This window comes from Artibeus jamaicensis, unplaced genomic scaffold (genome assembly GCF_021234435.1).
Source record: "Artibeus jamaicensis isolate MK-2021 breed Jamaican fruit bat unplaced genomic scaffold, CSHL_Jam_final contig_3126, whole genome shotgun sequence".
In the NCBI taxonomy this organism is placed as follows: Eukaryota; Metazoa; Chordata; class Mammalia; order Chiroptera; family Phyllostomidae; genus Artibeus; species Artibeus jamaicensis.
In genome coordinates, this window is record NW_026521723.1 from 10,645,983 (window position 1) to 10,671,136 (window position 25,154).

General features: G+C 48.7%; 1 protein-coding gene and 1 long non-coding RNA gene across 9 annotated transcripts in view; one reads left to right on the forward strand and one right to left on the reverse strand.

The window, feature by feature from the left end:
• Window positions 1-523: 523 nt before the first annotated feature.
• LOC128627063 (uncharacterized) lies at window positions 524-11,189 on the reverse strand. 2 transcript variants are annotated; one of them, XR_008391142.1, is made up of 3 exons: window positions 11,117-11,189; window positions 6,517-6,684; window positions 524-3,457 (listed from the first exon to the last, which is right to left on the reverse strand). It is a non-coding gene; the product is annotated as an uncharacterized LOC128627063 (long non-coding RNA). The 2 variants fall into 2 exon arrangements; XR_008391143.1 differs by having other exon boundaries at window positions 6,517-6,704; window positions 11,117-11,182.
• Window positions 10,861-25,154, forward strand: part of BOC (BOC cell adhesion associated, oncogene regulated) — a 70,314-nt gene continuing 56,020 nt past the window's right edge. For 5 of the 7 annotated variants that reach the window (XM_037136897.2, XM_037136896.2, XM_037136901.2 and 2 more), the window contains exons 1-3: window positions 10,861-11,287; window positions 13,694-13,727; window positions 15,702-15,795. The gene's annotated coding sequence lies outside the window, so the exon portion shown is untranslated. The remainder of the gene's footprint in view (window positions 11,288-13,693; window positions 13,728-15,701; window positions 15,796-25,154) is intronic. The other 2 variants (XM_037136898.2, XM_037136899.2) reach the window with 2 other exon arrangements.

Here is a 25,154-nt window from a genome sequence, read left to right on the forward strand (position 1 = left end):
ATATTTATTTTGTTCTTTGGGTTATAATCTAAAACAATGGCTGCTTGTTTTGTTCCTGAAATCACTTCAACTTTGGTTGCAGGTTGGCTACTTTGTCCTCTCAACACACCCCCATCTGTTTTGAGCACTTCCTTGTTCTCCTGACAGCATGCGGTGCTCCTGGCTCATCCTGGTTTTTTTCCCACCCCAGCCCTGGAACCAAACACTTTTCTAAGACTCCCTAATCCCTTACAGTGGAGAGTGGGATGTAGAAACCAAGACTTGGGTACTGGGTGTGCTCCCTGCTGCTGGGATGTCATTGCTTCTAGGCCCTCTCAGCAGAGAGAGCTGAGTAGTCAATAGAGAATTACTAGGACTGTACTAGGCACATACACACATCTACATTTATTTCTGTCTCTGTCTGCCCCCTCTCTCTCTCCATATATATATACATGTACACACACACATGTATATATATGGTTAGACAAGAAGTCCATATTTTTTTCCACAAAATAAAAGACATGTTTTTCATTTTCGCCAATTACTTTATTGATTTGGATATTTTGAGCATGTTGGCTATCTCCCATGTGGTATAACGTTGATTGTTCTTAATTAATGTCTCAATTTGATCACTGTCACCTTCAACTGGCTTACCAGACCATGGAGCATTGTCCAGCGAGAAATCTCCAACACGAACTCCACAAACCGTTTCTGATGTGTTTGATTAGTCACAGCACCATCTCTATGCACTGCACAAATCTGTTTTTGTGGGGTTTTTTTTTTGCGTTTCAGTTGCATTTTTACCTTTCTTGAAATAATAAAGCATAATATGCTGGGAATTTTGTGTATTTTCTTCCATCTTCAACATTAAAATAGCTACACAAAAATTCAGCAATTTGGATGCTTTTTTTAAAATGCACTCTGATATGACAGCTGTCACAATACAATGTAACAAAATTGTTTCAGATGAAGTTGAAGACAACTAAGTGCTGCTACAGCCATTTTACAGAAAAAACAAATGAACTTTTTGGCCAACCCAATATGTAACATATATACAGGGGTAGGAAAAAGTAGACTTACAATTATAATACAAATAAATAACACAATAACAAACAAACAAACTAATAAATAATACAAGAATAAAGTCTGTGTATCACGTACTCATAACTGTAAGCTTACTTTTGCCTGCCCCATTTATATGTTTCCCACCATGAATTCACACCAATACCTCTGACTCCAATGCAATAGCACAGAGAACATCCTAGCCGCCCCCCCTTATTTATCATTTCTTTCTCTGACAGTTTGAAACCTGGCTTTCATTATCTACAATGTATTTAATTATTTGTTCAACTCTAGCACGTATACACAAAGTAGTTTCAGACTTGCTAATCCATATCCCTGTGAGAAATAAATTTACTAACTAGACTGTAGTATTTGTATACAGTTCTTTTGGCCATTAGCCTTACAGTATCCAGTCAAAACACTGATGTCCGAAGTAACTTGAGTTACCTCTTTTCTTCTCCACGACTTACATTATGGTTACGTTACTCATTTGTGATATTGTTGGGTTCAGTTGTTACAGCTTGGATTCCATGTTGGGTTTCCCCTCATAATGGTTGACTTTTTAAAAATTTATATGCAGTAAAATTCTTTATGTGGAGTATAGTTCTCCGAGTTTTCACAACTGCATTTTAAGTTGTTTTTCTATGTCCATAAAACTGGGTTTTTCTCTTGCTGTGTGCATTTAGGCGTATCCATATATTTTTCAAAGTGCTTTATGGTAACTTTATGAATTAGTCATCGCGGACAGAGATAAGTATCAGCATGTCCGTGTTCCACATCAAAAGGCCCCAAGTTGAAGAGCCAGGTTGTGTCTGTACACAGCCACTGCTTTGGACTTGGTCACATCGTTGCTTCCCCCGCACCCTTAGGTCACCTGCGTCTGCACAGTCAGACTGGCCGAGCTGTGCATCTGTACTGGCTCTTAAGACATCAGACAGCGGATGGGGAGGAGGAGTGGGGCCCGGGCCGAGAGGAGGAGAAGGAAACGCTGCAGGCTGGCAGCTGCAGTTCTTCCTCTCTCCTTCCCTTCTTTTTCTTCCTTTTCCCACCAAACAGCCACCCGCTGCCTACCTCACTCCCTAAGTTGTACAAGGCATCAGGACTACAGTGGTGATTCGGGCCCGGGACTGGGTTTCAGGGTGTTACACGAGGTGGGGCAAGTTGAAAAACCCACGGTATAAATGGCATGCCCTGCAGTTGAGAAACCTGACCGCCTGAAACAGTTCATTGTAAATCGGTATAGAAGTGCTAAAGGACGAACATCGAGACAGAGTCTTTGGATAACAGGCACACGTCGCACGCTGGGAAGGGGAGGTGGCCAAGGAGGGCCAGAGGAGCTAAGAACTGAGCTAAATTGCGCAGGACAAGTAGGGATTTGGTGCAGCAGGCAGTGAAGGCGCACCAAGCAAGGGCACCACATATACAAAGACCTGGAGACACGAAGGATCCTGGAACAATCTGGAGAATTCTGTGTGCTGAGAAGGCAACAGGGTCTGCAGTGGGACATGGCAGGAGGTCGCATTAAGGAGATACTTGTGAAAGGTTTTGTGTGCTTTCCTGAGCAGTTTGATTTCATCCTAAAAGTAATGAGGTCACTAAACGATTCCGGGGGAGGAGGGCACATGACCTGATCAGATTTGCCATTTCTAAAGTTGTGTCCATCAGGAACGTGGGAAATGGACCGGTGACAGAGTCAGGTGGGAGTGGGGATGTTAGTGAAGAGGTCTTTGCAATATTCCACGTAAGAAATGAATTAAAGTCTAGACTAGGGTAATTTCGGAGGGGACCGAATGCAGGTCATACGAATTGTGGGCAGACTGGATGTGGCAGTGGAGAAGTCAGTGACCGTTGAAGGGGAAGAACGAAGAGGAGGCACCAAAGGTGGCTCTCAAGTTTCTTTCTCAGCCAGGTGGTTCACGAAGATAGTTTGATTCAAGGCTTTTTTTTTTTTTTACATCAGACAGAGAGAAAGGTGCAGATGATTTTTCTGCAGAATAAGTGAGGCTGACATTACTCATCTTCACTGAGGAGGGGTCACGAAAGGCAGCGTCCCTGTCCCACTCTGTCACTGCTAGCCCCCACTGGAGAGGAAGGAGAGGCTCCCAGTCCCGAGAAGAGCAGAAGTTGACAGTTTCAGGTTGTTCTGAGTCTGATGTGTTTGGGCAGCTTCATGGGCACGCAGCCAGTGCAGCTACACAGAGCCCTGCACTCAGAAGGGCCCGCTGCCTGGCTTGAATTTCTGTGGCTGCCATTTTGAAATTCTATCTTTGAATCTCTGTTTTGTGAATGAAGTTTAACCGGACAAAGGGGCATGTAGAGGAGGCTTGGAGACTCAGCCCGCATGCGGTTCTGCTGCCCACGCTTTCCCGGGATGGGTTCTCAGGTAGCGACATGACTGGTCCCGTCTTTACCTCTCCTGGAGAAGAAAGTCAAGGTTTATGGATTTTATTTTATTTTCATGAATGTGAAAATCAGTGGGCCATGCAATTCATTTTCTTAGTCCTTCCTCATTTCAGGCAGAGGTTCATAGGTAAGATGCTTCTCAGATGGGACCCACCAAGTCTCAAGTGAATCCATTTCCTAGTTGATGAATCCAACCAGTAGAAGGCAAACAATATGAAACTGGTTCCTGAGTGGGGTCCCCTCAACACTGCCAGCCCCAGCATCTCTGTCTTCCTCTCTGCTCCCCTCTTTCTTCCCTCAGGGGGAAGTCAGCCTTCCCCCTGAGGGAAGAACCCAAAGAAGGGAAGTGGAGGACAGTTAGGGTGGGACACATTTTCTGTTACGACCAAAAGTCCCAGTACCTCGTTAAGAAGGAAAAAACACAATACATTGGCAGCAAAATAAGCCAGCACATTACCTGTCTCTCAGCTCACAGGGGAAGTTTTGGCACTTGATTTTGCCCTGCTCAGTCCCCGGACATCAATCCCCCTTTGCGGAAGCAGCCCATGGCTAAAACCCCTACAGGACGTGTGAGAAACGCCTTCCCTCTTAAATGGCTGACTGAACAAATTTAACGGAGGCTGTTACCCACTGAGTTTGGTATCCAAGCTCTGAGGTCCAGCTCTCTTTGAGTTTTGCTTTCATCTGGAGTCTATCACCCCCTGCCCTCCGCAGCCGTCAGCTGCACAATATCAAACAGCTGGAGTCTGGGCAGCTCCGGAATTCCAGGGTCTCAGCCTGACACATGAGGGTGTTGGGGTGGGGGAGAGATGGAGGTTGTCGAGGAGGGAAGGAGTTTCATGTGGACTAAACGGGGCCTGAGCTAGCTTGGAATAGTGCAGTCTCTTAAAACTCAGCGTCCACAGACAGATTCTGTTTGGAACTTAAGGAGTGTGCAAAGACCAGGCATGCAGCACGGGTCACAGAAATGGTCTTGTATTACCCCATTTTCCATTTCTCTGTTCTAGCTTCACCTTTGACTCAACATTTTTATTAAATAACTGACTTGGAGTGTCCACCACATGTGCGTGGCATGGGAACTGACCGGTCAGAACGAGCGCCAGTCATTCCGGTGTGGTTCTGTACCAGGTAACCTACTGGGAGTTATATATGAGAGGGAGGCTTCATCTACATTATTTCTAATTTTTACAGGTGAAGAAATGGATGCGGAGTGTTCAAGGTCATACAGCTTGGACAAAACTGGATCCAAACCCAGTCTTGATTCCACAATCTTGCTTTTTTATGTCACCCTTCCCTAGGGAACCCTTGTCTGCAGGCAGCCTCAGAGGAACCTGGAGACTGATCTCCTCAGGTCCACAGAACACCTGGCCTGCAGGAACCCTGAGGTGGCCCCGGGCTAATGAAGTCAGAGCCAGCCAGCTTAACTTGTAAGGTGCTGATGGCCCTGTAGAAGACTCACCTGTAATTCTGCCTGCACCATGCAATTTGGGGTTTAATTACATGGTGTCTTGCATTGTTTACTAATTGTTGCAGAGGTCAATCTCACACTTTCATTTACCATTCTTTATTCAGTCATCAAATATTTTGGAGCGACTGTGCACGTTGCAGCCCTTGTGATGCCAGCATGGAGAGGTAGACCAACTCAGGTAACCACTGAATGGCCCGCTACAGAATGGAATGAGGACAAAGTTTTTAAAGAATAAATTAATGAATTAATTTTTGCATTAATTTTTCTAATGTATTCAAATATTACCTCAATAAATGTAAACTTTATACATTCAACAGCTTGAATTTGAGGCTCGGCAGTTGGGTACACAAAATATTTTATTTCTAGCACCTCTATCAAGATAAAAAGTCTTTTTTAGAAAAGATTTTATTTACTTATGTTTAGAGAGAGCAGAAGGGAAGGAGAAAGAGAGGGAGAGAAACTCCAACGTGTGGTTGCCTCTCACATGCCCCCCACTGGGGACCTGGCCCGCAACGCAGGCATGTGGCCTGACTGGGATTCGAACTGGCGACCACTTGGTTCATAGCCTGTGCTCAGTCCACTGAGCTACACCATCCAGGGCAAGATAAAAACTCTTTATCCATACATTAGTTATGAGAATAGGAATACATGCAGAAGTCAATTTACTAATTACTGTCAGTAATGTGAGTTTTGATATCTAGCCTTTAATCTTAACTCATACACTAAAACTTCATTCTCTTAAGATATACAATCTTTGGGCTCTTCTCTTAAATATAATTAGTAAGTTACTGTAGTTCTTTGAATGTACTTGGATGCTCTTTAAAAAAACAGTCATTGGGAAGCTCACCAAAGACTTGTTAATGGCTTGACAAAACTCCTCAAGCATCTTCTAAATTATTACCCCATGAGCCTGTAACTCGTGCAACAATTGCAGGGAAAACGTGTGTTGGACCCGAAAATCTCTGGTTTTGGAACTAGTACAACCCCTCAAGTGGCTGAGGCTCTTAGGCAAGCTACCCAATTTTCCGCATCTGTAAAACGGAGATAATCCAACCTGCAGCAAAGGCTGTTGTGGGGATTCAAGACTGAATGCACACACAGAATCCAGCACAGAGGCCGTAAGAGATCCGTGCTCAAAAAAGTTATCTTATTTCTCAGAGGATTGCTGGAGAGGTTAAATAATATCGTAAATATAATAGAGCTCACATAGTCGGTGATTACTGTTTAACTCTTCCCACATGGGGGTTTCCCCACTGTAGTGACTATTTGACCATTGTTTTCTTTATCTGGTCAGTACAGTCATCCAAACTAGACGACTCAGTCGAGCCTCCACTTGGGGCCTTGTGTCTGATGATCTCATTGCTGCCGAGATCCCAGAGGTGGAAATGTACATTGGGGCCACTAGAAGACAGTTTGCAATACGAACCACAAGTTTTTAAAATGTTATATCCATTGATCCAAAACTCTTAGTCATAGGAATTCACCCTTGGGAAATAGTCAGAATTTTAAATAAAGTAGTCAACTGCAGTACATGATTGTAACAAAAATGGAAACAATTTAAATGTATGACAATAGAAGTATGGTTAAATAAGTAAGTATCTCACCCTGGATGGGTGGCTCAGCTGGTCGGAGCGTCCTCTCGTGCACCAAAAGTCTGCAGGTTTGGTTTCCGGTCGGGACACATACCTGGGTTGCACATCCCGGTTGGGATGTGGAGAGGAGGTAATCAATTGATGTTTTTCTCTCACAGCAACTTCTCTCTCTCTTTCTCTCTGAAATCAGTAAGTATATCCTTGGATGAGGATGAAAAATAAAATAAAATTAAAAAATAAATAACAATCTTTCTTTTTGATGCAACACTACACAGCTATTAAAGTTTAACTTTGGAGAAGATTTAATGACATGGGGGAAATAATCACATCAGGATATTAAATTTAAAATAACAACTTGTATCTACTGTGCAATGAGCACAATTTTGCACAATATGCAAAGTACCACATAAATCATGAATCACATAAATAATGAAAAAACTGGCTCCTGTCTAAATTACCAATGCATAAGAAAAAATACTACAAAATATTGAATAAAGTTATCTGTTTATGTTGCCCTTTAAAGCGTCTTGCAATTCTGATCAGTTAGACTCACACCGTGTAGATAAAGCATGTATTTATATTAATGAGAAACAAAAATAAGAGAGAAAAATTACTAGAAAGATCACCTGAATCTGGTAACAGTGGCATCTCTAGGTATGGACTGGGTTTAAGGTGATTTTCCCATCCTTCGTGCTTTTCTATATTTTCTAATTTTTTTCAATGAACATATTTCATAATCAGGAAAAGTGTGTGTGTGTGTGTGTGTGTGTGTGTGTACACTTATACATGCCCCAGGACAGATGTATTTGTAATTTTTTAAATTTTTTCAATTAGTTTATATCCAATATTATTTTGTATTAGATTCATGTATACAGCATAGTAATCAGACAATCATACTTACAAAATGTTCCCCCTGAAATGCCTGCCTAGCACCATACATAGATATTATTGAGTTGGCCAAAAATCTATTTAGTTTTCTCCATAAAATAAAGGACATTTTTTCATTTTCGCCAATAACTTTTTTGATTTGGATATTTTGAGTGTGTTGGTCTCCTGCTATTGGCTTCTAGTGGGTAGAGGCCAGTGGTGTGCTAAACACCTCCCACCTCACATAAGACAGCCCCACAGTGAAGAATCATTTGGCAAAAATATCAATAGTACCGAGAAACTTCTCAAACCACTTTTAACATGTTTGATCAGTCACAGCACCTTCTCCATACACTGCACAAATCATTTCTCATGTTTTAGTTGTGTTTTTACCTTTCTGGAAACAATAAAGCATAATGCTCTGAAAATGTTGTGTATCTTCTTCCATTTCAATATTAAAATGGATGCACAAAAACTCACCAATTTTGATAAGTTTTTTTAAATGCACGCTGATATGACAGCAATCTCACAAAATTGCTTTGCATGAAATTAAAGAGGACTAAGCAGTACCATAGTCGTCATATGAAAAAAACTAGATGAACTTTTTAGCTGACCCAATACAATATGATTGACTCTATTCCCCAGGCTCTACTTTTACATCCCTGTGACTATTCTGTAACTACCAATTTGCACTTCTTAATCCCTTCACCCTTTTTACCCAGTTCCCCAACACCTCCCCTCTGGGTAGAACAGATTCATATTGAAACAGAAGGAAAATTACTCCCTTCATCTACATCTTAGTAATTTTCTCAGCACAGTCCTCTCCAGATACCCTTTACAACCTGGTTCCCTGCGTATATGATACTGGTAGAGTGTCTGTAGGGCACCGAGAAGGGGACACCCCCCTCTTCACGTCATTCACTAGGATTCCTTCCGGTTCACTCTGCGCAGCCTTCGGTGATGTGCTGACTCATTAGACCTCCAGTCGCTGGCTGCCCCTCAAACATAATGAATGTGACGATCACTTCCACACTAAATGCTTTCTTCTCGATAGAGGCTCAGAAAGCCCCCAAGAAAGTTAGATTCCAGGGGGAAATCGTGAACAACAGAGCAGAGAGTAGCAGAGAGCACCTGACTATAGATAGCCCAGACTCTGTCTAACTAGGCAGCGAAGAAGAGAATTAAGCAAGGAACCTGCCCCAGGCAAAGGGGGAGAGTTCAGAGATTTGATGTTCTTTACAGGAGTAATAATAATAAACACAACTGTGTTAATACAAACAGCCATAAAAACAATAAGATAATGTTATTTTAGGTGCCAACGGCGTGCAGAAGTAAGCCCTCTCAGAGTAAGCTGTGATCTGCATTCTGTCTAAACTGCACGGTGAAGATGAGCAGACACATGTAGCGCCCGGGATGGAAGGAACGGCAGGGCCACGGGCCTTTCTCCTGGCTCAACAGCACCGGTAAGGACGGCCCTGGTCTTTGTCTTCCTCTGGGCTCTGACTCCTTGACTCAGAGCCCAGGGTGAGACCCAAAAGTCAGAATGGAGGCAATGGAGAGTCCTGGGAGAAAGTTCAAGGAGGAGGACAATGTGAAGTGGTAAGGACATCTTTGACATGTTGAGTAATGAACAGTATATGCAGGAATATTGAAGAATCAATGTGAGAACTTCATGCACTGTGTTCTCACTGGAATCCCACATTGCCAGTGGGAGTGGTGCTTGCAGCCGTCTTTGAAAACCAGAGAGCTGGATGGGTCCCCTTTGTGGAGCTCTGAGGAAAGGGGGTGTTTTCACTGCGGTGGAAGGCTGGCTGACCCAGTCCCTTGGGGAGTGAAGAGTTCTGTACCCAGGGTGGGCCCCAGGCATGGTAGCTTGGATTGTGCCTCAGAAAGAGGACAATAAGAAGGTAGAACTGAATGGGGGAGAGAAACCGGTCTTGGAGATTGTTGGAGATGAAAAGAGAAGGAAAGGGGGTACCCAAGAAATTAAAGAAGAATGGAGATGAAAGAATACAAGGGTATAGTTCAAAAAGGGAGCTCAAAATCCTTTTCAACTTGTTGAAAATGGATCATCCCCTTTATGCATTTACTACAGGAACAGGTCTAAAAATCCAGGCACCTGAGCTGAGAGCAAATCAGTAAATAAACTGGCTCCTCCCTGAGTTACCAAATGTGTGAGGGAAAAAAATGGTACCACATATTCAATAAAATATATTTATGTTGCCCCTTTAAACATCTTTCGATTCAGATTTGATTAAAATTATACGCTCAGCATAAAGTACGTATTTTTACTAATGAGAAATGAAAGAAAGCAACATTGAGGCCCAGAGAGGTTAAGTGACTTTCTCAAAGTCACACAGCGGCTTCTTGACTCCCAGTGCAGTCATCCTGCCACAGAAGGGAGGCAGCACCATCATTCACCCCACTCTTGACACACACTTCACTGAGCAAATACTTAACCCTTCTGGGTCTTGGTTTCCTCATAATCTGTGTTTTATCCCTAAAGAATAAGAAGGGGACCCAACATGCCCCCAGCTCAGCGCACATGTGACTTCTCAGTACCCTGGCAAAGTGGTTTTTAAAATATGGCCCTAGACCAGCAGCAACAGCAGCACCCGGGAAGTTACCAGACATGACAATTGCCCGGGCCTACCTCAGACCCCACTGAACCAGAAACTCCGGGGTGGGGCCCAGTAATCTGTATTTCAATAGCTCTCCATGGGGTTCTGGTGCAGCTCAAGTCTGAGAACTGCTGTTCTGCATGTTTTCCGCCCAACATTAAAGAGAGGGTTTAACACCACGTACACGCAAGGAGGTAACTAACCTTTCTCCGGGGCCACTACCCCTCCTTCGCCCTCCCCCTCTCACCCCTTTCCTGGCTCCTCGTCCTGGGATGATGAATGGAGGTCAGGGCAGGGCGCTGTCGAAGAGGACGCGGCAAACCCTCCTCCCTCCCCAACGCTCGGGGGAGGCGGACTTGAGGCTTCCCCAAGTCTGGTTTCCTTATCATTTTCTCCATAGCCGCTGCCCGACTTCTTTGGAGAGGGCGAGTTTAATACCAAATTTGGTTTTACTGGTTTTATTCAATAGTTTATTTGCAGAAGGAAGGGGACTATCGAGAGGAGGGTGTCAGGAAAAGGCATGGGGAGAGGAGACTGGGCAAGAGGCGCAAGGGTCCGAGGTGAAGCTGAAGAGAAAGCGGGGGCTCCGGGGAAGCCCGAGGGAATGGGAGAAAGGCAGAGGACATCCCGTCTGTACGGGAAAGAAGGAGAGAAGTTGCGGGGAAACCGTAAGACTGAGGCGCAACAGAAAGAAAATGGGTGTTCGGAGAAAAACTGAGTTTGGGAGACTTTTTTTCCAGCTTCCTTTCCAAGACTTTTCTTCGCTCCCTTTTGCTCCTCCCCCTCCTCCCCGCCTCCCCTGCCCCCTCTCCCTCCGCCTCGCGCGGTAATGGGAGGTTCCTAGGCAGGAGAAGCAAAAGCAGGAATTGTTGGCGAGTACAGTCATCCAAAAAAGCTTCTTCCATATGGAGGGAGCCGGCGCGCGGGGCGCGGCGTCCTCGGCCCCGTCCTCCTGCCGGCGCCGCCGCAGCGGCCCCCGCTTCCCGCCGCGCGGTCCGTGAACCGGCCGCGGTGTCCGCCGCCGCGCGCGCACACGCACACGCACACGCACACTCGCGCACACACACACTCACGCGCGCCGCAGCCGCACGCGCCCGCACGCGCCCTCCCTCCCCGGCCGGCACCTTCGGGGTCCGGGGCTCCTTTGTTGCTCCCGCCGCGCCGTCTCCGTTCCGCGTGTTCCCGGTGTCACCGTGCGGGTGGCTGCCGGCGCCGCGTGTGCCGTGTGGCTCCCTCCGCGCCCACGGCGCTGGCCCCCGGGCCCCGGCGCTCCCCAGGAGCCGGCTGCACCAGAGGTGAGTCACGTCGCTGAAGTTGTTTTCTTTTCATAAAAAGTTGTGTTTATTTGTTGGTTTGGGGAGGAGAGGGGGCGGGAGGCGACCGCAGGCCGGCAACGCCGAGGAAAAGCCAGCGGGCGGCTGACGGGGACGCACGGGCGACCGGAGCCGGTCCGAGCGCTCGGCCCGTGGGGCTGGCAGCGGCCGCGGCCAAGGAGGGGCGCGCCGGCGCGGGGACCGCGGGATCGGGACCGGGCGGCAGCGGGGCGCCTGGGGCGCCGCATCCTGTTCCCTGCGGGTGCGGTCTGGCCCGTGGCTCCCGCAAGCTCCGAGGGTGGAAAAAACGCCGGGACAGCCGCCCAAACTCTCCCCAAAGGTTGACACCAGTGCTCTGGCCCCGTGCGCCAGGCCAAGGGGAGAAGACCCCCGCGCGATCGGCCAATACACAGAACTACCCGACACTCATTTGGTCTCTTTCGAGAGTGAGGTTTGATGGTATTGGTGTTTAAAACGGAAAACACTAAGAGGAACCAAACGGACCGGGAGAGAAACAGCCCCAGGAGAACATCCCTAGCTGGAGGGGTGGAAAGGAGGAGGCTGAAGTGAGGTGTCCAGAGGCGTCCTGGGGGTTGGGGCAGCAGTAAAGGCGGGTTTGTGTACGTGTGTGTGCTCTCGCACAGCGTGCTCCTTGGGTTGTGCTCTCGGAGTTTTTGTTTGTATAACTGTGAGAAGGGGCAATGAGCCTCTGAACAAGTGGGAATGGGCCAGGAACCCAGGGAGAATTTTCTACTGGGTTTTTGAAGGCCCTACCAAAGTCTCGGGGTGCCCAAGGTTAGTTTGCTCTTCCAGACGATGGGAGAATCATGAGGGGTGGCCGGCAGGCAGACCCGAAGAAGTGTGAGGAGCCTTGGGGATTCGTTTCATTTAGTTTTGTTTTGGGGATGGGGGTGGCAGTGGCAGGGTTACTTGAATGGTGGCTGCGTCCCCCCAGAGATGTGGCAGTGGAGCTAAGAATACCCAAACCGCACACCAGCAGTCCCAAACGGGCCCTCTGCGGGTGTGGTGGGGTGTTCTGCCTCTCCCCATCCATTCTCAGCTAGTTCCAACGGGTTCACATAAGCTTTTGACACCCAGAGTTACCTCTTTGAGTGGACTAAGTGAAAAGTGTGTTTTGGTGCCAGGCCCTCAGGCCACCTCCAGATGCCCTGCACCCAGCTCTTATTTGTCACCTAGTTCTTTGTCGCCCAGAACTTTGCAGACATTGGCCATTGAACGAATGGCACCTTCAAAATTCTTGAATGTGTGTACATTTCTGACTTACTCCACAACTGGGCCCTGAACAGGCAGCCCAGCTCTGTGATGGGCTTTTTAAAAAATATATATATATATACCTCTGGTTACAGCTAATAAATCAATCCCCATTTTCTCAAGGGCAGCACGGACAATATTAAAACAGGGTCCTGTTGGACTGACGTGGGGGCCGGGGTGGGGAGCTCAGTACATCTGGATGACCTGTTTTCTGAACTTTGCATTAAGTGACTCTGAGGCAAGAGCTTGGCCATTTTGAGGTGTGTAACAGGTTACCCAGGAACGCTTCTGAGGTCTTATAATTGGCACTTTTTAATGGTCTCATAATTGAAACCCAGAGGGTTCCCATGGTAATCTCGAAGCACCTTGGGGTCAGTGGGACAGAGGCAGGGTAGGAACAGCCGTGGAGCTGTGACTTCGCTGCCAGATGAGTTTTTGGAATGAGTTTATGGAAAGAGGTAAAACTGAAAGAAGTAAGAGTTGCCTCGCTGGGCCACTTGGCTGATCTGGCTGGTCCCCGTTTATTACTCAGAGTTTGGGCCTTCAGGTGGCTGGCTAGGGGCGGAGCACATCTGAAGATTCAGGAGGCAGACACTGTCCCTTTTGTCCTCTTTTAAGAGACCTCAGAAGAGTAACATTGTAAGAGACATTTTCTCGGGAGAATTTGCCTAAACCACTGGAGTTGACTTTACTTGGGAGAGGAGGTTGATAGAGGCCGGGATGGTTGGTTCCTTGGCCACATGTGGGAAGGGGACCCTGCTTAGCTGTCGATCCGTTGGCCAACTTGTGATAAGAGGATGATTTATGTTCCTTTCCATCCTACAAATGGGCCCGGAGGTTTTTTTACTTTGAAATGCTCTTTTGAGTGTTTGGGCTCCCAGCTTTCTTTAGCAACCTACCTGTGGTTTCCAAGCCCTAAGAAGAAGGAGATTTTACTCATGAAGTAATTTAGTTGATTTCCCCAGGGAACCCCAGAGTTTAAGCAGGGAGGGCGAGGAAGTGGGGCTGGTGGTCACGGTATTTCAAAGGCCCCTGGGGGATCTGGGTTCGGATTTCAGCAAAGATACTGATATGATTAATGATCAAGGATTTTTCTCTCTGCATCTTTCAAACAAGTGGGAAGAAAGCAAAGAAGACTCAAGTGCAACAGGTAATTACTTCCCAGTACTTCCTGGCCTCGGAAAGTATTAGCCTGGTACTGAAATGTCTTATGCAACAGGGGCTTGCTTTCTTTTCTTCAAACTTCAAACTTCCTTGTTGTCTAGAAAAACGAGAGAGAGAGGGGAAGCCAATGGAAGTTGGAGAAGGGGAGGAAAAAGTGATTTGTTAGGTTTTTAAAAAATTTGTTCACTTTAATATGTGGAACTTCTTGTCATCTCCATACCTAAATACGGCAGGCATTTATAGCACATTGGGTTGAGGGATGGAAGCTTCTTGTGCCAGGAGAATAACCTTTCTTAGACCAAGGGTGGTTCTCTGACCTTCCTCCCCCTCCCAATTTTAATTTATTGACCAAGTATCTACGACTAATAAAGAAACTGTTTTTGAAAATTACCCACAATCCCTTACTATATATAACACAACTTGTTTTTCTTCATCCATGTACATAATACATTTCACATAGTTAAGATAAAAGTATAGACAGCCCTGAAGTGTCTCTGTGTTTTTGACCAAAGACACACAGAAAACAGGTATGTCCAAGCCATTGCTATGGTAAAAATGACCTGAATCCTAGGAGTGCTCCCATATGAAGCCTTCACATGTAATATTTTCATCATTTATGCAGCTGGATCAAATATTTGAGGCCAGGGACTGGGATGAAGAGGGTGTTTGTTTTTCATCCTAGAAATCCATGTTTACTGAAAGCTGTCCTAAATTGGGCTTTTGCCTTGGTGGCACCCCCAGGGTTGGTAGTGGGCAGAGAAAGGGAGGAGGATGCAGGAAGTAAGGCCTAAAGGACCCATCTCAGTGGCACTACCCTGAGGATCGGGAAACGTGGGTCGGGGCCCTGGCTCCGCATGTGGATTCCACTCGCACTGGGTCAAACCACTGAGCTAATGGATTCCTACATCTCCATCGCCACTGAGTTAGACTCTCTCCCCAAGTTCATCCAGTCTTTCGTGCCCTTCCTTTTATTATTCCATCATCTGCATCACCTTTCTAGTCTTGCTGTCTCCACACTTGTTCATGCCCTTGACCATCGTTGCTGACCCTCACCTGGACTCCCCACTGTCTACATATCACAGTGCACCTGTACGCCATCCGTCCCCAAACAAGTCACCACCCAGCTTAAAAACAGTCTTAAGCTACACTACAAATTTTTAAAATATATTTTGTATATATATTTTTAGAAAGCAGGGAAGGGAGGGAGAAAGACAGGGAGAGAAACATCAATGTGCAGCTGCCTCTCATGCGCCCCCTACTGGGGACCTGGCCTGCAACCCAGGCCTGCACCCTGACTGGGAATTAAAGGAGCAGCCCTTTGGTTCACAGTCTGGCACTCAGTCCATGGCGTCATACCAGCCAGGGCACGATCTAAATTTCTTAACCTTGTCATACGTGGCTCCATCCCACTTCATGATAATATTACCTCCTTGGGGAGCCTTCTGCTCCAGCTTGACCCATCTAGTAGCTGACCCTTGACTTTTGCTGGGTTTATTTCTTGCTTACTACTTTACAACCCACAAACCACTCCTGTAAGCCCACCTTACTTTGTATGAAGCCAACTGATAATTGAGAGATAGTTGGTGGATATTGATGGAAATGGCTGATGGATGCATGCTTGGGGACTGAACCGGCAACCCAGGCATGTGCCCTGCCCAGGAATCGAACCCATGACCCTTTGGTATATGGGGCAATGCTCCAACCAACTGAGCCACACCAGCCAGAGCATCATCCTTCATCCATTTTTTATTTCATCTCTAGCAAGGAGCCAGGTAACTGGAGACTTAAAAAAACCTCTGATTTTAGAAAAAACTGCTTTTTCTTTGTTTTCTTACTTATAAAATGGATTAATAAGGAATCACTATGGTTTGTAGAAATGCACCTTATAAAAAAGCAAACACTTTAGGAGTGTTTGTTTATTTGGTTGTTCAAGAGATGAGACACTTCTCTGTTTCCTCAGTCCCAGCACAAGCTTCCAGGAACCCATGACCCACGATGTCTGGTCAACACTGCCACCATCTGAGAGAGCAGCAGTGAAGTAGCGGAAGAAGCAGGTGAGGTTTCTGCCCCCAGTATAGTGTCTCTGGCCTGCTGGGTCTGTCAGTTCTCATGTTCTGTGCTGCCACTTGAAGAGAGAACGTTTCTCATCATTTTGCACGGGGAGGGTCCAGCTACAGTGGAATGTGGTCTGAACACATCGGTTCAGGTTTGGCTCACATATATTTTAGTCAGAGCCTGTGGTGGCCTCTTTCCCCCGGGGCGGCCGTGCGAACCCCTCTTCCCCTGAGGCCAGCTGTTGGACGTATTGGATACAAAGCATTTCCTGCAGGGTCTGTAGCCTGAGATTTGCTGTGGGAGAGTCGAACTCAGGTTTGGGCACAGAAAGCCCCGTGTTTATGTCTCTGTCAGTGGTATTACAGCGAATGCCTTGTGATCCGATGTCCCGGGCAGTGTTTATCTCTCAAAACCCAGAGGGATTCTGTGTCGTTCTATCCTCTGAAGTAAAGTTAGGAAATAATTTCTCTTTTCCTAATGGCGAATTTGGCCTTATCTTCAAAGAAGGCCTTTGATGTTTGGGACAGGATTATTGGGCAGTAAGAGGAAATCATAGGAGAAAGATCAGAGCCAATAATACACAGTCAACTTAACTTGGTTGCCAGAGAAAATGTTGAGGAAAGTCTCAACTAGTTCTGGGTAGTAGCAGGAAAATACATAAGATGGCCAGGGTAAGTAGGATTGATTAAAAAATAATGCCGAAAGAGCTCAGCAGTAGGAAGTATGGCGAAGGAATGTTTATTCTTCTCTAAAATGAGTTTGGACAGCATTGGACGAGATGAGGGTGACGTCGTGTGTATAGATTGCAGCCTTCATCCTTTCCACAAGCTTTGATTGAGTACTTACTGTATACCAGAGCCCATCCCTGTGTATCAGGGTCCAGGGAAGGGAGATGAGCAAAGTGCAATACAAACTCCAGGGTGAAAGCGCCTGGACCGGGTCTGCTAAGAAAGGCTTGTTGACGCAGGAGAGTCGACAGCTCAGGCCGAGTATCACAGGCAGAGAGAGATGGGACTGGCAGCACTGAAGTGTGTTCGTTCCTTGGCCCATCGTTATTTTTCCCTGAAAATGTCCCTTTCCTCCGCAGCTGATAGGCTGAAGTATTGAGACAGGAGATAAGTTCAGAGTAGGGTTTTTTCCCCCCTAATTTTAGGAAAGTTAAAAACTAGAATCCCTGTATTTAATACAGAATCTCAGAAATGTGACTACTAGACAGGTCTCTGAAATCATTTACTGAATACTTTCACAGCAAAAAGGAAGCAATGCATCTTTTTTTCCCCCTCTGTGTCAGGTTTTAGCTGAGAATGCTAGAAACACATGCCTGAATTCAGCTTTTACCTGTCAGTCCCATTTGCCCTTTGCTGAACTGACTGGATGGAATAGGTTGGCTTGGCTCCAAAATCATTCCCAGAGTAGCAAGTGAGGGGACATTTATTTTAGGGACAAATGAAAGTCACAGGCCTCTGCTGTCACCCAGGAACCTCCGTGGCTGCTGAGAGATAACTATATGCAGGATGGCAGTTACAGGTAAGAGGGGGAGGGGGTGTGGCACCGCTGGCCTTGGGGGGCTCCCCCAGGCTGGGCTGGAGTTGGATTCCAGAGGAGAGCCCTCTCCAGCCTTCCCTGGCTCAGCCAGTGTTTTTCCAGATTAGTCCCAGCCAAGTGCCTTTACTAGTCTGAATTTACCTAACATTATAATCCCAGCAGGTTTATTAGGTATGGGTCACAGTTAATTGGAGAGGAAAATCGGGGCGGGGGGAGTGGTTCTAGCTTGATTACTTTTCCATGAAAGCAGATTATTTTACAAATCATTCCCCCGACACTGGACTCTCCCCCTGCTTTCTGTTTAACGCCAATCGTCCCACACCGGGGTTACTGCAGCCCCTCCTTTTCAAGTACCTATGCTCATGTGAAGGTCGGAATGCAGCCCGTCAGCACAGTGCCTTCTTTTGCAAGTGAGCCCACGTGAAGTGATGGAAATTCATGGCAGTTTACCTCTGTCATTATGAATGGGTGTTTTGTAGAGAACAAGTTCTATAAAAATCTGCAGTGTTACAGCCACGCGTTCGATTTTAATGGCTCTTCCAATGCACAGGCTTTGGAACCAGTCACCAGCAAACCTCCTTGACGCCGTTGGTGGTCTGCCGTCACACCGGCCGCGTCAGCGCCAGGGCCAGGTGGAAGCCCCACAGTCAGGTGCTTTGGTTCCACAGTCCTCTGTGGCAGGCGCCGAGGCGGGGCAGTTAGGCCTGGCTTTCTCCTGTCTGGACTGTGGCAGCTTGCCAGCAAGTTTCACTGGGTGGTCTTCGACAATGGGAGAGGGGAGGGGTGGGGGAGCTCCGCTCTCCTGCCCGAAGGGAACAACAAGGTTGGCAACCAGTTCCCCATCCCCGAAATGCCACAGAGGTCTTGCGTTTGGGCGAAAAGAATGGAGCCGGTTGCTGAAGGCAGTATTGTGATGGGGTTAATTTTTGTTCCTCCAAATTTACAAATGAAGCCTGTATGTGGCAAAGCTCTCTCCCAAGAGGTGAGCACACGTGAGCAGCAGGCCCCCTTCATCATGGGAGGGGAGAGTTGTCCCCCTGTCACTCAGGGAGTTATCCGTGGCGCGGCGGGAGGGCAGGCCGAGATTGGGGAATCTCCGTACCGGGGAGGCAGCACTGCCTGCTGCTGCCATCTTCCAGTGAGGCGGAGAATGGTAGCCGCCATTCAGTGAGCACCTACTGTGTGCCCGGCCCTGCGCGTAGCACTGCACGCACTGCCTCTGCAGGCCCCAGGCAGTCCCGTGGAGATGGGCATTATGACCCTGTTCTGCCGATGAGGGAGCTGAAGCTTAAATAACTGCGGTGACTTGTTCTGGTCACAGCTGGGCAGGGGCTGAGCCGAGATTTTTCACAGGGCTGCTGACTCCAAAACTTAGGCTTTGAAGGAAGCAGAAGGGCCCAGGCAATCTCCCCCCAAAGCAGAGTTCCCTTAGTTTGGGGGAGCTGTTTCTTTCGCAACAAAGTGTAAGGGGCAGGTGGGGCCCTTTACACAGCTGGAAGGCTCTGGCGAGCTCAGTGGCAGCATCGGGAGGAGGCCAGGCCGTGTGGCCCAGTTCGTGTCAGACTCCGCAGGCAGGGCTAAAAGCTGCCTCCTCCTTGGGTCTCATCTCAGAACATGTTTCCTGACCTTTTGTGTTTAACCCTGGGACCTCATCGGAACTGGCTGTCGGAGCCTTGCTTTACCATAGACGCCAGCGGAATCCCGTTGCTCCCTGGGTGTCTGCAAGTCTGATCAAGCCTCTGTGCCCCGGGTGGCGTGGGGGGGGGACATTCGGCCCAGCAGATAACTTAGTCAGGAGATAGGCAGTTTGGAGGAAGGAGGTAGCAGCTTTGACAGACAGGTGACTGACGGGAGAGGGAGGCTTCCAGGCACAAGGCCCAAGGCAGGCAGGGAAGAATTCCGCAGGCAGTTTCCTGCAGCAGAGCGCACGGACCCCTCCCTCTCGGCTGAGGAGTGGGGCGGGGATTTGGCCTCGGAGGATGCACTTACCCTCAGTTCCTCCTTCTTTAACAAACGTGGAGAGCCTGAAGCCGGGGCATGCTGGGTTAAGGCAGGAACACAGCACACCAGGGTTTAAGGTATAATTATGTGACCAACAGTTGGGTAACTGGTTGGAAGTCATGGAAACTCTCTGCCTTTATTTCCCTGTCTGCACAAGCTGCTTCCTCAGAGCACCGTTAGGAGGCAGTGAGACGGTACATGGAGAATTTTTGGTTCACAGAGTCTCGCGCACCCCAAACACCCGAGGCCTCCAGGATCCATGCCCTCCCAAGGTGAATTAGGAGATAGGACATTCTAGGGAAGGGTCTGGGTGCAAGGGCCGCACCTGCGTCTGTGGTGTGTTTCTCTGTTCTGAGGGGGAGCCCGGGCTGGGGGCAGTTCCGTCCTGTTGCCAGAGACCCTTCCCGGTCACTCCGGCTAACTGGGCTTTCCCTCTCTGGCGGGGAGAGGCAGGGAAAGGTCTCAGGGACATGCAAGTTGGGAGAGGAAAGGATCTGCTGGGGGGAGGATCCCGGTCAACATCCTTCCTGAGAGAGGAAGGAACAGTGGAGTTTGGGGACTGTCTGGAGGGTCCTACCTGAGAGGACTGAAGTCGGAAGCCAGTCTTACCAGGAAAAGGGCGAGGTGCTGGAGAAAGATGGTTCTGGAAGACAGCAGTATTTCTGGTTAGAGATTGTGTGGCGTCCTGGGTCAGGGGAACTTCAGAACCAGACAGGCATGGATTTGAACCCTGACCTTGAGCCAATCACTAGCTGTATGTCCCTGGGCTAATTACCTAAACTGAACCTGAGACCCCAGTCTCTTAAGCTTGTTGCAAGGAGGAAGCAAGATGCTGTATATGAAGAGAATGACAGGTGTTGTGAGCATTCAGTCGGGTGTGGCTGTTATTAGCAAAAGAAAGAAAAGAGGGACAGAAGGACAGGAGGGCCACTGATAGGTTGGGAGCCAGAGGGATGAGTAGGTGGACGGCTGTGCTGATGGAGCCTCACTGGTCCCAGGTCCACAGAGATAAAGGGGTGAGGTGGGGAGAGGGAGGAGCCCTGGGGCACCGCCGGGCAGCAGTGCGCAGACCCGGCCACTGGGAAAGACTTCCCACGCAGCCCTGTCCTCTGCTTCTGCCCTCATCAGCATCTTTTGTTTGACCCGTTAGGCTACAAACCTGTGGGTGAGTCATCTTTGGCTTCTGTTCTTTTGCTCATATTCCACTTTAAATTTGCAAGTGACATTGGTTTTACCTTTAAAACCTATCCAGAATCCTGCAATTTCTCACCGCCCTTCTTCCAGTGATATTTCCTACCTGGACAATAGTAGAAAATGTCACTGGACATGTTGCAGGAGCTTCCTGAGTGTTTTTCTTGCTTCTGAATCCCCGGACCTCCCTGCCTCGTGGTCTATTTATAGAGAAGTCTGTGTCAGCTTCCGAAAGAGAAGCCAGGACTCTCCATGGCACCCTGCTCTAGAGAAAACTCCAAATACCTCCAGCGCCCTCAGCAGCCCCCCTTGCCCGTAGGCCCTGCCCTCCCTCTCTCCCCCGCCCTGCCCACGCCCAAGGCCACACTGGCCTCCCTCTGCTCTTCCGACTAGCAGAGCAACCTGCCTTCTCAGCAGCTTTGCTCTTGCTTTACCCTCTGCCTGGAAGGCTCTTTCCCTGATACCTGCACATTCCCTCCCTCACTTCATTCAGGCCCCTGACCACCCTGTATCAAATCGTACTGCCACCATTGTCCCCTCTCCCTTCAGCCTAACTTATTTCCTCCCAACATGTATCTGTTTGCTCTTTTGCTTATTGCCTGCTTTTCCTTTAGAATGAAAGATCCATGAGATCAATGACTTGGTTTTGTCCCTTGCTGCCTTCCCAGTGCCTAGATAGAATCTCATGGGTAATTGGTGCCCCTCCTTTTTTTTTTTACTAATCTGCATGGGTCTTCTGAATCTCAGAAGGGGCATAATGATCTTCAAACAAAATGAAATAATTATATGCAGAATTATGTAAGAAAAATGCATTCTGGGTATTCATATATGTGGGTATATGGGAGAGAGAGTCCTAGTAATAGGACTGTAATAGGAGTGTCTGTTTTAGAAAAGCCGGCCAGGAGTGCGCGAGGCTGCAGCAGACACGGCCTAGTTCTTCTCTCTTCAGCTGACTTCAGGAGCGTTGGCAGGTCTGCCAGCTGTCCGTCCAGCAGGGGAATGTAAGAATGGACGCCTCCCTGGCCCTTCCACATCACTCACTTAAGAAGAATTTATTGAACGTCTGCTTTATGCCCAGCACTGGGCTAGGAAGTACAGAGAAGCCCAGCGCATCCTCTCGCTCCACCAAGAGGGTGGAGCGTGTAGTCTCGTTGTTCGTCTGGGGCTTCCTGACTGCTTGGGCTGCCTCCTGTACGGAGCCCCCACTGTGAGCCCAATTCCTGGGTTGAATCGCAGCTCTGGTGAATCTGGTTTGGGACCACAAGCCAGGGATGTGAAGAGCGTGGGAGGATTTTACGAATAGTTCAGTCCCCACAGACATGAGTACCTGGGCAGGGCGGTCAGGCCACATGCCAGGCACACTGGCCACACACACACACGGTCTCGGCTGTTGGGGTGGACACGCATGGACGTACGGGGCACAGCACATTTGGATGTCTGTGCTGAGGGGACTGATCTGACTGTGGACTGTATCTCCGTCATTTCCGACCGGGTTCTAGATATGGAAGCTGAGGAAGAGTAAAAATAGGGATAAAGATCATAAGAGGTCTTGTGCTGACAACAAGTGTGTTTGAGAAATTGCCCTTTCAAGGCCCGAAGGTCAGACATCCACGGCACCTCGGGGAGCCGGGGAATGGCCCAAGCCTCCTGTCCAAGGACTTTTTTTTTTAGATTTTATTTATTTATTTTTAGAAAGGGGACAGGAAGAAGAAAGAGAGGGAGAGAAACATCGATGGGCAAGAAAAACACTGATAGGTTGCCTCTTGCACATCCCCAACCAGGGACCAAACCCGCAGCCTGGGCATGCGCCCTGAGTGGGGACCGAGCCAGCAGCAGCCTTTCGGTTTTCAGGACAGTGCCCACCCAACTCAGCCACACGAGTCAGGGCTTCTTCTTTAACTTAAAAAAATGAATAACCTTTTTTAAAAAAAGCAATTTTAGTTTTACAGGAAAAATAAAGTGAGATTTACCGAGAGCTGCCACACACTCCTCAGTCCCCTCCAGGTCCCCACATCACTAACTTGTTGCTGTAGTAACTTTGTTACGACTGCTGAGCCAGCATTGGCACATGGTGATTAAGTGAAGCCATAGTTTACATGAAAGCTCACTTTTTGCATAATATGTGCATTCTATGGGTTTTGACAACACAAATGCATAATGACGCATACCCACCGTGAGCGTATCGTACAGAACAATGCTGCCTAAAATCCCCCGTGCTCTGCTCTTTAGCCTCCTTCCTTCCCTCTCCCAAATCACCGGCAACCACTGCTGGTTTTACTATCTCTGTGTTTTTGTTTTTTCAGAATGTCATAGTTTGAATCACACAGTATCTGGTCTTCTCAGGTTGGCTTCTTTCACTTAGCTGTCTCCTCCGGTTATAAACATGGCCTCTCCCTTCTACCTCCTGCACACACACACACACACACACACACACACACACACACACCCATCCATCCATCCAGCTGGGGAGCAAGGGGTCCGCAAAGGAGGAGCCCGTGCGGGGCCCACCTGAGCAGAGTCTGCAGTGCTGTTCCTTCGTCCACTGAGCAGGCCTGGCTCTGGTGCTACTGGAGTTTAGCCCAGGCTGGTAAACGGTCAGGAGCTGCCTGTGTTTGGGTTCCACATCTGGAAGCGTCAGCTGTGCAGACCTTCCCATCCCATTCCTAAATAGACAGGAGGCGCACCCGGGCTGCCGGCCTTCCTCCTCTGTAGTTTGTTTTACTTGCCTTGGAGCTGAGCACTAGCAGTGGGGAAGTGAGCGCCCCAGGCACCTTCCTTCATACCACATCCTGTGCCTGCTGCCACCTGGACCCCAGCCTCTCGGGTCAGCCCAGGTCCTGGCAGTGTCCGTGCTGAGTCCTGGGAGTGACAGAGCCCTGGGGCCTAATCTGTGGTCAGTCAGGAGGAAGACATACCAGGTGCAGAGAGACTGAGAGCACTGTCCCCTGCCGAGACCTGCTGCCCTCTCCAGCCAGCCTCACAGACTAGGATTCCTTGGGAGCTCGGTGGCAGGAAGCTCAGTATCCAGTGCACTCAGCAGTCCTAGATAGTGAGGCTCTTTGGGGGATAGGTGATGGTGATGGATTTTATAACCAAAGCATAAGAGGGGGCTCCTCCAACCCCACTCCAACGCTGGACCCGTTAGGAGAAGGAAAGTGCACGTGAACGGGAGTCATGCAGCTCATCCTCCCATGTTGAACCAGGCTAGAAATTTCCAGGGGCTGAGGAAGGGGGTACCAGGTAGAGTTCTGACCCTGGGGAGCAGGGACTGAACTTCAGAGCCCACTTCCATCACTTCCTGTTTGGGATAAACACAGAGCTGAGGCCAGCTGGTACCTTCTCATGCTGAAGGACACCAGCCAGGTGTGTCGAGTTCAGCATGAGGGAGGAAGGAGACTCACTGGCACCCTCAGGAAGGGGACATTCTATGCTGAGGACCCAAAGCTACGCCTCCTCCCCCACTGGTTTGCTTTGGTGCCTTAGGCTGCCCTCCAGTCGACGACCAAGCGCTCCGTGCTGCCATTCAGTGGTGCCACCTGGTTGGCCCCCGTGTGAGTGGAGACTAACAACGCCCGTCCCAGTCTCGGCACTGAGGCTGTGAGCACCGCGTTTAAAGCTCTCTAAGCTCTTCCAGGGATGACACTCTCTTCAGGCCAGCAGTTCTTGCTTCTGTTGTTAATTTTGTGGGCAGGGTAGAGCCTCCCGGCTCCTCGGCTGCCTGGGTCTCACTCCAGAGGCTGGGAGCCTGTGACAGCGATTTCTGACCATCTACGCTTCCAGGAGCCTCAGCCCTCGCCTCAGTTTGTCTGGGGAGGCAGAGGGTAGAGAACAGTTGAATCGTGTGAGTGTGAGCGTTACTAAATCCAGACTTTACCCCAAAATCACCTCCTCATGATTCTGTCCCTAAGAGGTACAGTGAGATTTTTGAAAAAGAATCCCAAGTGGTCTGTCTAGGTACCTGCCAGGTAGTGTGTGCCCAGGGGCAGGGGTCACGGTTTCTGATCCCAGGGAGAAGTACGGGATCCGACAAGCCATTCCTTTTTCTCCTGATTTGGTGGGGTGGGATGTCTCCAAAAGGTGCCCATACATAGCCTTTATATTTATGAAAATATAAATTTATTAATGTGATGCACTTAAAAAGCCACCTTTAGTGTAAGGGATGGCTTTCTGTACAGTGGGGGCTCACCAGGCCACTGTCAGAGTGGGGGGCACCGGGAGGAGGCCCGGCCTGCACCTTGCTCCTTTGGGAGCTTCAGCGAGTGTTGCTGGAAGGAACTCTCTGGTGCAGTCTGGATCTTCTCTAGTACTTTCTTTCCAGAACAATCTGGAGACACCAGGGTTGGGTTCCAGTTTTACCCACTGCCGACCTGCTCTGCTGTCTAGAAAAGTCGGGCCCCCTCCCTGGCGGCCCGGCAGTGGAGCAGGGAGGCTCCTTTCGGACAAAGTTCTATGGGCTTCCGGAGTCAGGAAGGGAAGAGGGGCGGGAGCCCAGCTGCGGTGGAACCTTAGGCAGGCAGAGCTGAGTCTCCTCACACGAGGGAATGAACCAAATACCAGTGCTGACGCCCGTGGTCTGGATGGAGGAAAAGCACCGAGACCTTGTTTCTTCTGATCTCAGCTA